The 12,546-nt window shown below is 38.1% G+C and overlaps 1 long non-coding RNA gene across 1 annotated transcript; it reads right to left on the reverse strand.

The window, feature by feature from the left end:
• Window positions 1–887: 887 nt before the first annotated feature.
• Window positions 888–10,189, reverse strand: LOC148189123 (uncharacterized). The gene is made up of 3 exons (XR_015776875.1): window positions 9,803–10,189; window positions 7,956–8,033; window positions 888–1,551 (listed from the first exon to the last, which is right to left on the reverse strand). It is a non-coding gene; the product is annotated as an uncharacterized LOC148189123 (long non-coding RNA).
• Window positions 10,190–12,546: the final 2,357 nt, after the last annotated feature.

Raw genomic sequence — 12,546 nt, forward strand, 5'->3', positions numbered from 1 at the left:
AGCCCCTTTCCTCACCCAGACATCCCTGCATCTCTAACTGTGATACCCAACACACACACACACACACACACACACACACACACACACACACACAGGAGTACAGTATAGCACAGGGGAGACGCCGGGATGTGTGTGTTTATTCTTGGTCAGACGGTGGGATCCCGTGGCTGAAAGACCGATTTGGAATGGCACATGGTCCAGTATTTTAGTATATCGGTTACAGTGTTACGGTCCGCCAGTCTGTCTGTCTGCCTGTCTGTTTGTCTGTCTGACTGTCTGCCCACTGAAGAGACGAAGGGGCGGAGTGTGTGGGGGGTCTCCCACTCCTCATGTAAAAAATAAACACACAGCACACAAATATGGAGCCACAAGTAGCTTTGATGTTTAAAATGACAGCAAATCAGCGCTATTTTAAAATATGGTCCATTGTAACGTCTTTTAGTCAAGGGTTATCTGTCTGGCCTCACAGAGGCATGATCTGTTGTATTTGGCATTTGCATTTTGAGATGATTAACAAACTTAGTATTGCAAATATGCCTCTTGATGATACACTCAACCACATGTTGTAACTTCCAGCCACTATGTGGAGATCTTTTAAGTTTCTGACTTTGTTGCCCCCCAGTGGAAGTATCGGAAATCACACTGTGGCATACAGCACTGCGTGCCATTATATCCCCCATGAGTGAAAGGGCTCAAAGCAACACACAGACTGCACTAATTTCCACAGGGATTGTCAATGTTTTTTTTTTTATAATAATATTTGGAAGATGCTATAGTAACAGTAAAATAATACACTATAATGGTAAAGCGAGGGTAAAATGAAATATGTATAAGCGTTGCTGACGGAGCCCCACTCTCAAATGTTATCACACTGTTGAATGGGCATTATCAGTGGTTATCAGCTTAGATTCTGGCAGGGCCTGTACATGCACTTTTGCTTGAGGCAAAAAAAGCAATCATTTGCAATGTACAATACCAGCAATAACACGCAAAGGCCAATGTGACACACACATAAAGCAAACAACAGTAACAACAAATGCCAATATGGCTTACACATAACGCAAAAGGTCAGTGCAATGATAGTGTGCTTAAAGTGTCAATAATATCAAAGCCATCATGGCTCATTTTGCAGGCATTTTGGGAGCCCACAAACATATAATGCGCTAAACAGTTCTTCATTATAACCTAAGTAACCCAGTTTCAGAAATCTATTCAGCAGAGTGATGACAGCACATACATATTTTTCAAAATAATGCAATTTCAGCTGTTCAACCTAAATTATACCAGAACAAATCACTCTATATATCACTTATCATGTGCAAATGTGCATCAAACACATTTTCTGCAACTTAACATCTTGAGAACAAATAAAGCTTAGCCTACCTTTCGGGAGGTTCAGGTTCACAGCGTTTTGTGAGGCCAAATTGATGCCCAAGTCTTTCCATTCATGCAAACATTCATGCTCAGCTGATTTTTGATGTGCCGAGGATGCTTGACATTTTCTTCCAGTCTTCAACACCGTCCCTTGGAGCAGCTTAATTTCTCTCACTTCTAAAAAGAAAAAGAAAAGAGGCAAAAGTAATATTACTGGTTGATGAATAAACGATCCAGGGCCTTTTCAGACTCCATTTGTTAACATCTAATGACACACAGAAAACTTTCGGTCAGTAATGTTACCTGCTTCCTTATCCCTGCATTCATACATATTTGAGTTTGTTTTTGTTTGAAGACAAACTTGGCGTCAGTTGGCCAGGCTGCCATTGGCTCCTGAGAGCTGGAGGCAGCTGCAGGTGCGGCATGATTGACATATGTCTGAATAAATCATTTTTCTTACTGCTACTGGTTATCTGCACAATTTTACCCATGAATAGTTGGCACATATTTGGCCGCCCTTGCCAAAGTGCAAACAACCATTTCTCAATCCCAGGTTGTCAAATAGGCATCAGAAAAACTGTCACGCCCCTCGACATCTTATAGCGACACACAGGGCATCACTTAGCAGCTGGATTTAAAGCACAGCTGAAACACATTGTAACACAAAGTCAACGCTGTAAAGGTAAGTTTAAACAACAAAACTACTTCGAAAAACGTAACTCACTTTAAGTTTTGTTTAGTTTAGGCACTAAAACTTTGTGGTTGTATTCAGGGGATTCAGGGCTTTGTTAAGGTGTGAATGTGAAATCTTGTTATTCAGGATGTGAACCAGCAGTCTGGGGAGATTTGGAGAACCTAAATGAGCAAAACAGTCCAGGAACTTGATTCAGAGCTACGTTTTGCTGGCTTTTAGCATAAATATACAGCAAACACAAGTCATCATCATACAGAGAACTCACTGGCATGATCCCCAGCCCACAGACAAAAGGCCAGGCAATTTAAACCAGCGCTTTAAATACTCCGGGGTCAGACCATTCACTAGTCCTGGGTAAAATTACACAAACAATTTAAGCTGTGTCACCTACATCAGTCTTTTTGTGAGTGGCCTTTAAGATAACTCCACACTCTCAGTTCAGGCTGGAGTTAATTTTACTGAGGCTGATAAGAAATGAAATTCAAAAGGAAATCCCACTGCTAGCTCTCCCATCCACAAGGTCCCACTTGGTGCAGTCCAAAAACCAAATCCTGGGGCATGTTCAATCAATCAATGTTTTGCACCGTTTTGCGACGGTTAGCTGACTGAACTACATTTCCTTGAAACGATCTGAAACAGTGTGCAACGGGCTTTGAGACACGTTACGAGTGTCAGAGGTGTACCCAGTGAGCACCCACGTGCATAAAAATAAATGTCTCTTAGATCTTTACTAACTGTATTTACATGTTTTGTTTACATTTAATTCTTGCTTTGGTGATGTAAACTTTATTTTTTCATGCCCAAATAAACATTTGAACTGAACATAATTAAACCCCGCCATATAAAAAGCCAGTGCGCCTGTGTAACACGACAGGGGGTTCGACCCGCCAACGTTTCTGCTTTAGTAAACGTTTTGCTATGTTTTGCCGAGGCTGAACGCAGCCCTGGTGGAGCGAGCAGCATTCACGCACGCGTTCAGCAGAGTACCATCCTCAACCAGGAATTGGACCTCAACAAAGAAAACAATGATAAGAAATCGCAGCAAACAAGAAACAGCAAAACAAATAGTGGAAGGAAAACACACTAGATGAAACAGTTGTAGGCCTGTAGATGATAAACACCTTACATAACCAAAACAAACTATTCAGCTAAACTAATAAAAAGGAACCTTCACTTGACTGGGGAGGAAATGAGTGGCGCTCCCTCAAAGGGTCAAAACAAGTCTGTAAATTAACTTTTTTTATTCAAATTGAAAAAAGGGGGTTGTTTTTCTATTTTGTTTTTGCGGTTTGTAATGTAGAACAAAGGTCCTTCCTTCCTATAGCCGTCCTCTCTGACGTCCGTCTGGACCAATAGAGGGCGGCACCGCAGCTTTAGTCTCCTTGAGGAGCCTGTGGTTTACACACTGCCACCTTCCTCTGTTACCGAGGGGATGCTGCTGAGAAGCAGGTACAGTTGCCGTGGCAACCAGAGACTGTGAGAGACCCTGAAAAAAACTACTGTCAGCATTTTCTCTCACTAAATTTACTGTCAGCTTAGTGTGAGTGGTCCAAATGATCCTGCGGGATACTCCAGACTCCAGACATTTTACTGAAGTGTGTGAGTGTGTGTGTGTGTGTGTGTGTGAGTGTGAGTGTGTGTGTGTGTGTGTGTGTGTGTGACTCAGACAAACCATACTGAACATGCTCATTTTTGTAAACAAAGCTAAACTGCATGTCTGACAATTCAAAGCTGGCTGGTATCCTAGCAACAGACAGACTGGTGTGAGGGCACTATAAATATCCTCTTGGTGTGTGTGTGTGTGTGTGTGTGTGTGTGTGTGTGTGTGTGTGTGTGTGTGTGTGTGTGTGTGTGTGTGTGTGTGTGTGTGTGTTAGCCTTGACTCTATCTATCTATCAACAGTAGGACAAGAAAGAAAGATCATTAAAAAACAGAGTAAATGAGAGAGAAATGGGCTGAGAGAGAGAGGATGGAGGAACAGCATAAGATCAGGAGCCACTCGGCAGTAAAGTACGTGAATACGCCACAGTTTGTGCTGTTAATCTACACATGAAGTCTGATATTTGGCTGCCTCTCCTGCAGTCAGCAGTGTGATCACTGGGCGTGGTGGTGCAGCGCCCTGCTCTCACCACAAGGTGGGTCACCTGTTCCACTCCAGAGGGACAGAGGGAGCGAGGGAGAGAGAGAGGAGAAGAAGAGGGGCAGTCAGGGAGCAGAGAGCAGAGGCTGGCTTGATTTAATGCCAGGGGCAGTCCTTTTTATGTTCTTGGGATGGGGGTGTGTAAATGAGGGAGACCAGAACATCCACATCACAGTCTCACTGTCTTCATCATGTGCGTGCATTTCAACAGTTTAGCAGTTCAGTTCATTAAAAGGTCCTAAAATGAACACAATAATAGGTATTTTTAAAGTGTACCAAGCCTTGAATTTGTAATATTGGTTGTACCCATATTGTTTTTTGAAGCCAGTGGTGACCATATTTGTGGAGAAGCGAGGGGTGGATCTGACTCACAAGCTGCGGGAATAACACGCAGTTATGCCGTCTCGCCGTTCTGTATTACGTCCGATCACAGAAAGGGGGCAAAGAGTCGTCTCACCTCTGGAACGGAAGTAACAGTGCCAAAATAAGGTCTTCTCCCCACGTCAAGAAAGAAATAAAACCAATTTACTCAGGTTTCAAAGTGTTAAATGTGCACATGGCACTTTATCACATAAACTACTTTTTAAATTAATTCATAAACCCTTGTGCTTGAACATTTTTTATGTATTAGTGAGATTTCATGTTGAAAATCTGCACAATCTAAACATATCCCAAATATTTGTATTCTCTGAAAAGTCAAGAATAAAGTTATCTTGTTTAAAGACGTCTGATTATTAAACGACTTAATTACTCAAACTGTCTGACAGACACAGAAGAACCCTGTTTCTGGAAGCAGCTGCTTTTTATCGGAGGTGGAAACAAACTGAAACTAGAGTAAAAAAACTTCTGATGAGGCATGAATGTTACTGAAGAAATAATTCCTCCAAAGAGTAAAATGCCAAACAAAAAAATTAAAATAAGTAACTGTGTGTGAACAAACCTTGTAACAGTTGTATCAGTGTATTTTTTTGTAAAATTGGTCAGGCTAGACTCTACTCTGGCACATTACTGCCTCTCCATTGCACCTATAAACGAAAACTCAGTTTACTCCTTTAAACAGTTAAAACTGAGTGGGCAGATTGGGGGTGGCCCACAAAACTGTAGGGACCTCCCCAGACAAGCCCCTGGTAGTTAATTTTTTTTTAATCCTTTTTAACAAAATTATACCTATTTAGTCACTGCATTGGTTGCTTCTATAATTTTTGGTTTTATTTTTAGTTTTTTTGTTTTTGTGAGCTTTTGTTCTGTAATTACAAATATTTGTTTTTATCAATTTAAAAAAAAAATATGCATGGACCAATGAGTAGATGTAGATGACTATTATGAGCAAAACCTGCAGAATATGGCACGCTCACTTATGTCACAGTTTGCACTTTAGTTCAAGGAAAACCTGCATTTTTTTTTCCAGCTGTGAACAAACTTCTCAGGTTCCGAACCAATTTGTATTTGGGTCATATTGCTTTGAACGAACCAAATTAGGTCTGGAAACCGGAGCAGAACTGGTTCCAGGTTAGTGGAAAAGAGGTAAAAGAGAGACAGAGGAAAGAGGAGGATGATGGAGATGGTGCCGGTGGTGTGTGTGTGTGTGTGTGTGTGTGTGTGTGTGTGTGTGTGTGTGTGTGTGTGTGTGTGTGTGTGTGTGTGTGTGTGTGTGTGTGTGTTTAACCTGAAGGCAGCCAGATGGTGGATGAAAGCTGGTGACACTCAGGTTCACAGATGTGTTGTAATAAATCAATTCCACATTCAGATTTGCATAGTATGATGGCAGGAGGACGACAGGCGCGCCTGTTTTCAAACTCATTGTGGCGCTGCTGACATCATACAAGCTGCATGCGAATCTTTGCATCTTATTCATCACCACAATGTTGTTTGTTATCTTATCACACCAACAGTGCAGGTGAAACACAATAACATGGAAAATAAAAACAGATGGCTCGCCATGAAATTCAGCACAAACATTTACGCAGGATGGATCGTAATAACTTCTCTAGCACAATAAAAATCTGGCACAACTATCGGCTCAAAATTTAAATTTGTCCTGATACCTTTATGACCAATGACTAATGACATCCCCACCAGCCTCAGCTGTATTTAATGTTTAAGGCTCATTAACCCTTTAGCAGGCACTTTATCCGCGTGGTTGACATTTTTTAGTGATCAGTTTGCTTTTCTAAAAATTAAGCAAAACCCAATTTCATTTTATATAGATGTTTCTATACAATGCATTTTAGTATTTTGATTATACTGTTATTCTGTTAAACTCTATTTTCATTGTATTAAATTAACTTTGTTTTCTACCATACATTTAAAACTAATTTTTATATTTTTTGTTTTAATTTTTATTTGTATATTTTTTTATATTTATTTTGTTATTTGGTTTGTTTATTTCATGAAATTACTTTAATTTACAGATTTTTTTTTATTATATAACATTAACATTTTTTTACCATATATTTTATATTGATATTTTATTTTTTTCTGGATTCATTTTTATTTGTATCTCTTTATATGTTTATTGTATGAAGTCGCTTTTATTTTCAGATTTCTGTCATATAACATTGACTTCTGCACATTTTAAAATGCATTATACCGGGAAAAAATTTTTTTCTTTATAAACTGATCCATTTTGTTAAGTTATTCTATGATCTATAAGGGTGTATAATTTTTTGCAAAGGCATTTCTTAACGTGACTGTTAAAGGGTTAAGAAAGACAGACAAATATCTCAAACTCGGAGAAATCAAACATCTACGGTTAGAAAAAACTACACAAAAGGAAGAAAATGTGTTTTTTTATAATCAATAACCTACACATTAATTGACCTGGTGGCTCAGATATAAAATCAATGCGTAAAGCAGCTGCAAATGTGCTTGTGAAACAACAAATCTAAGTTGTCAGTCCTGTAAGATGAACCGTAATGCGGCTGCTTTAGTGGATTAACACTGGCAGCGGGCCAGGTTATTAAATTGGCAGGCTCCTGGCTAAACATCTCAAGGTGAGTGATGATTGCTAATTCTGCTTGATCTCAGTGCAGGCCTCTTAAAAATTATAGCGAGGCTCTGACAGGCGATAAGCTTCACCCCCTCTCTCTCTGTCCTCATCTGTCTCTATTGCTCTCTCCCACCGTCTTCCTCTCTGCTTCTTCATTCCCTCCAAAATCCCTGTGAACGTTCATCCACCTATACGGCTTCTTTTCTGCACTAAAAAGCAAAGAAAAAAGCTAACTGTCATACTATGAGGCAGCATTGTGTCAGCTTTAGAGGAGATTTGCTGTGATGAATTACTTATGCAGAGTAACATTTTGTATGAAAATGAGATAAAATAATGTTAAAAAACATTTTTAAAAGTCTGGGGTTTGTTTGATGCTTTCTGCCCTCCTGCCCGCCCTGTGGGGACCTTCTTACTTCTTATATTACGTGGTTACTGGCAGCATTTCAACCTGACGCCATCCAGCGGTCGCCTGCTGTGTCGCCTCACCTCACCTGTGTCTCAGCCAAAAAGTTACACATGAACACACCGCACAGACTACAGCCCAAAGCCAACCTGCACACACATCTGCACCTGCGTGAGAGGAAATAACTCTTCATGCCAGCAGACGTCTATAAACGTCAGCCAAAATTGGAAACCAGAAGACCGCAATGACGCTAAGTTCATCAGTTAAGCACAACAACACAAACCATCAGGAAAAGTTTCTGCTCAAGAGTTCAACAGATTAACAATTTTAAATTATGTAACATATATATACCTACTTTTCATCTCTGTAGCATCTCCGGCTGAATGATGGTCTGCTCTCAAACTGACGGTTCACAAAAACTCTTTTCACGACACTGTGGCTCCAAAACACACCGGTAAGAATGAAAAACAAAAACAAAATATTACAACACTGAAACCTCACAATCTTATAATAATATTAAAAACAACTAAAATATCTTCTGAGATATAACTTACATTGGAAATGAATTAACCTTACCATTCACACACTTTACACAAGCATCAAATTACACCTTTAAACCCATTTAGCTTAACTTATTGACAACCTCAAATGGAGTGTTTTAACCCTTTACACCTGGATCGACATTCAGACGCCATTCACAAACATGTAAACCTCTGAAACCAGAGAAATTTGGTTTGATTTCTTTTATATATTGAGCAACTTGGCTAGAAATGTCCCGCAAACAGAAACATATAAGTAAAAGGTGACAGAGTAATGATCCGAAAATGAGGGGATTAGAAGATATTATCAAAAAATGATTAAAAAAAGTCTAGAACTAGATTTACAATCATTTTAATTTGATATCTAAAATTATGTTATAGTATATAAATATTTTGGCACTTTTTAGGGTAATTCTTTCATTTTTAGGGTTTTTTTTTCTATCTTAATTTCAGGTAATTTTCTCTTAACTTTTTATAACAATGTCTTGCTTTTTTCAGGCCATTTCTTGTTAAGTTGCTTGTCCCCCTCTTTGAATGAAATCAAGCCAGTTTGCTCAGGTATCAAAGGGTTAACATTTTAAGCATATTTAACTTGAAATACTAATCCACCTACCCAGCTACAATCAGCATAAAGCAAATTTATTTGGCAAAAAAAAAAAAAGAAATACAGCTTTAATCCTGTCCCGGGATGTTAATATATTGCAAATCCTGCAAAACAAACATTTCTTCTACATGGTGCACTTAATTTAACCCACAGGGCCCAATTTAATATTACACACACTTGTATTGCTCTGTGCACAAAATGCGCTTTTTAAGCTTTATATTTAATACATAAATACAATTTTCTACTTTCTTTAAGTAAATGTTTTAACAAACATCAATTCTAATCATAAATATCAAATACTTATTAATTTTCAGAAATGCAACCCTTTAAAGGCCAGGTTTTTGTCATGATGCTGCTGTGATTTTAGATTACACACACACAGATATTTTTTTTCTCTTTTGATTATCACAGCCTGGGACACTTCAATGATTTGCAGCCACATTGATAGTGACAATTCATCAAGTGGAAATAGTATGTATTTTCTCCATATGCCAAATATGATTTAAAAAAATTACATAATCAAGGGGAAAATAATAAAAATTACAATTCCAAGAAAAAAGCCCAAAATCATGACACCCCAAAATGATACAATGCACAATGGCAGTGGGATCCAAAATTGCAGTTTGAAGGTGTTTCAATTTAATTTTTAATTTTTTTTTTTTTTTTTTTTTGCACTTTTGCAACAATATGAATGTTACAATTTTGTTTATGTCCAGTATTTAAAGACTTATCGTAGGAGCTGAATTCCAAGATAAAACAAAAATACTCAATCTTGCCTAAATGTATGCCATTTGCATGCACACAAATAAAATTTTCAACAAGGAAAAATAAGCAAAAAAAGAGTTAAAAGCGTCTAAAATGCGCTTCGATGAGTTAACCACAGCATGCGACCTGCATTTATTGAGCATGACTGAATTTCGGTGCATTGTTAATGCAAATATAGCGTTAAGCTAGCTTAACGCTATATTCAACTACCCACGTGAACCGAGAAAAAACCCCAAAAAGCCTCTGAAATGTGGCGCAGTGACGAAGACAACATGAAATAAAACACTGACAGACCTTGTGCTCTTGTCATCCAGGTGCAGACAAACTTTCATCCTTCGTCCTGAGGAGGAAGTTTTGCTGCGCGCGACATTTCATTCAAACATCTGTCTGCCACTTCCGGTAAACATTATTTCAAGATAAAAGCAGCTGTTTTTTAATCACATCTATCGGAATTGCCTTTTCAAAATAAAAGCGTTCATCTTCATAGTATAACTAAGAATAAAAAGTAGATTATCGCACAATATTGGATTGCGGTATTTACAATATGACTCCCTCTTGACTTTAACCCTTTGTTTATTTTCTTTTCTGAGCTTACTTAAACATGATAACTCTCTCCAGGGACACTCACAGACGGCCCAACATTAACCCACGCTTGGCTTGTCAGGGTCTTCAGGCACAAAACTACTCAGTTAGGGTTTGAATAACCACGTTTCAGCTTAAAATATCCATCCATATATATATATATATATATATATATATATATATATATATATATATATATATATATATATATATATATATATATATATATATGAGGTGTGCAAATGTAACATGTCTGTGTTTGGCAGAAATTCTTCCTCTGGCAAACTGGCTGTGTTTTGGTAAAAAGGTCAACTATTAGCATTTTGGATGATGGTCACACACCTGAAAGAGCTACGGTATCTACTGACAAACATAAAGGTCAGTATTTGAAATTATAACGGAAGCAAAGGTCAGAAGATACTGTATGTATTGTTGATATTATTTTAGAAACAGTGATTGTTAGAATTATGATTATCACACTAATCCAACAACAAAGGTAATGATAATAATGATGCCGCATTCTCATTATTATGATAAGTGTGAGTTTTTAGAGTCGGTGTTGATATACTGTCAGAGTGCCTTAACCCTTTGAAACCTGGATCAACATCACTTTTCTTGTGCTACGTTCAGGCGCATTTCACAAGCTATGTGACCCTTTCAAACCTGAGCAAATAGGGTTGATTTCTTTTGAAAAATGCTTACACATTAGTTTTAAAAAGAGAGGACGATTATATATATATATATATATATATATATATATATATATATATATATATATATATATATATATATATATATATATATATATATATATATGGGGAAATGACCAGGAAACTATTTATTTAATTATGATGTGATATGATATGATATAATTACTATTTTTTTTAATTATGATAATTTTTAAAATCATGTTACAGAAATGATATAATAAATGTATGAAATAAATACATTTTCAGCACATTTTAGGACATTTTCTTTCTTTCTTTTGCTTATTTTGAGGTAATTTTCATGTAACATTTTTACCCTTTTTTTGGCAGATTTCTGGGCCTTATTTTGTTGCCTTCTGCCTGTGTTTTGAAAAAAAATCAAACTAATTTTCTCAGGTTTCAAAGAGTTAAATTATGTGGACACTGAGAACAGCAGCTATTGTGATACAACAGCTAATAGTGGAACAAAATTTAAATTCTGGGCCCAACTTTAGACAGTCAGAGTAGCTCTTAAAGAGCGACAGAGAGGTAAGTATCATAAGAGGTGCAGAGTGACTGAATGAGTTTTTAAAAGACAGTCAGGCTGAGCTGAGCAGATAATATTCAGAGCTTCTCTTCCTTAGACCTCCTCCATCCCTCTCTCTCTGCGTCCTCCTCCTCTGCTGCTGTGTGATGGCTCTCTCCAGCCGCCCAGCCTCCCTCCTCCTCTCTCTGTATTACTCTTGAACCCCGTGAACCTGCCTTTGCCTTGCAGCGACTGCCACAGCAGCGAGGATGAAAGACTCCCCTCTCTCTCTTCATGTGTGAATGAACGCTGTCTGACACCAGCCCTCTCTCCCGCTCTGCCTCCTATCACTCCAGCTCACATTTACTATTCTATCTGCCGTGGCAGGGATTCCTTGTGATCGTGTGTGCGATGTTTCATGTCAGTAGGACCCGCAGTACAGTCGAAATGCACCTTAATAAGAAGCCAGAGTGTGTGTTATCTGGTGAAGTGTGTGCAGAGTATGTGCAGGATCCCTCCCCTGCTTTCTATCAGCGTACTGACACGACACAGCTCCTTGTGAAGTGTTTGTTTGCACTGTGGAGACATGGATATACGCATTATCAACACCGGGGACAACAGAATGTCTCAAAGACGCGAGCAGATAGCTGCACGGTGCGTTTTTGGTTGCATTCCTCTGAGAGCAGAGAGTGAATCTATATGACCTAAAGCAGGGATACTCAACCTGTTTTGTTTGGGGGCACTTTTGCAACCTCATATATGTTTCTAGGATTTTAGGACATTTGTAGGATTTTTGAACGTTTCTAGGATTTTAGGATTCTTCTAGAATTTTTTTATTTTATTTTTGGGGACTTTTTTTTTTTTAGGACATTTCCAGAATTTTAGGGCATTTCCTGGATTTTAGGATGTTTATAGGATTTTGGAAAATTTCTAGGATTTTTGGATGTTTCTAGGATTTGGGGATTCTTGTAGGATTTTAGGACATTTCTTGGATTTTAGGACATTTCACAGGTTTTAGCATGTTTCTAGGATTTTGGCATATTCTGATTCTGGGATATTTCTAGGATTATAGGAAGTTTCTAGGATTTTAGGACATTTGTAGGATTTTTGAACGTTTCTAGGATTTTAAGATTCTTCTAGAGTTTTGTGATATTTCTCTGATTTTAGGATGTTTCTAGGATTTGGGGATTCTTCTTGAATTTTTGGACATCACTGATTTTGAGGCGCTTCTAGGATTTTTAAAG

Source organism: Plectropomus leopardus, chromosome 7 (assembly GCF_026936395.1).
Source record: "Plectropomus leopardus strain MGB_pleo_1.0 chromosome 7, ASM2693639v1, whole genome shotgun sequence".
NCBI classification, from domain to species: domain Eukaryota; kingdom Metazoa; phylum Chordata; class Actinopteri; order Perciformes; family Serranidae; genus Plectropomus; species Plectropomus leopardus.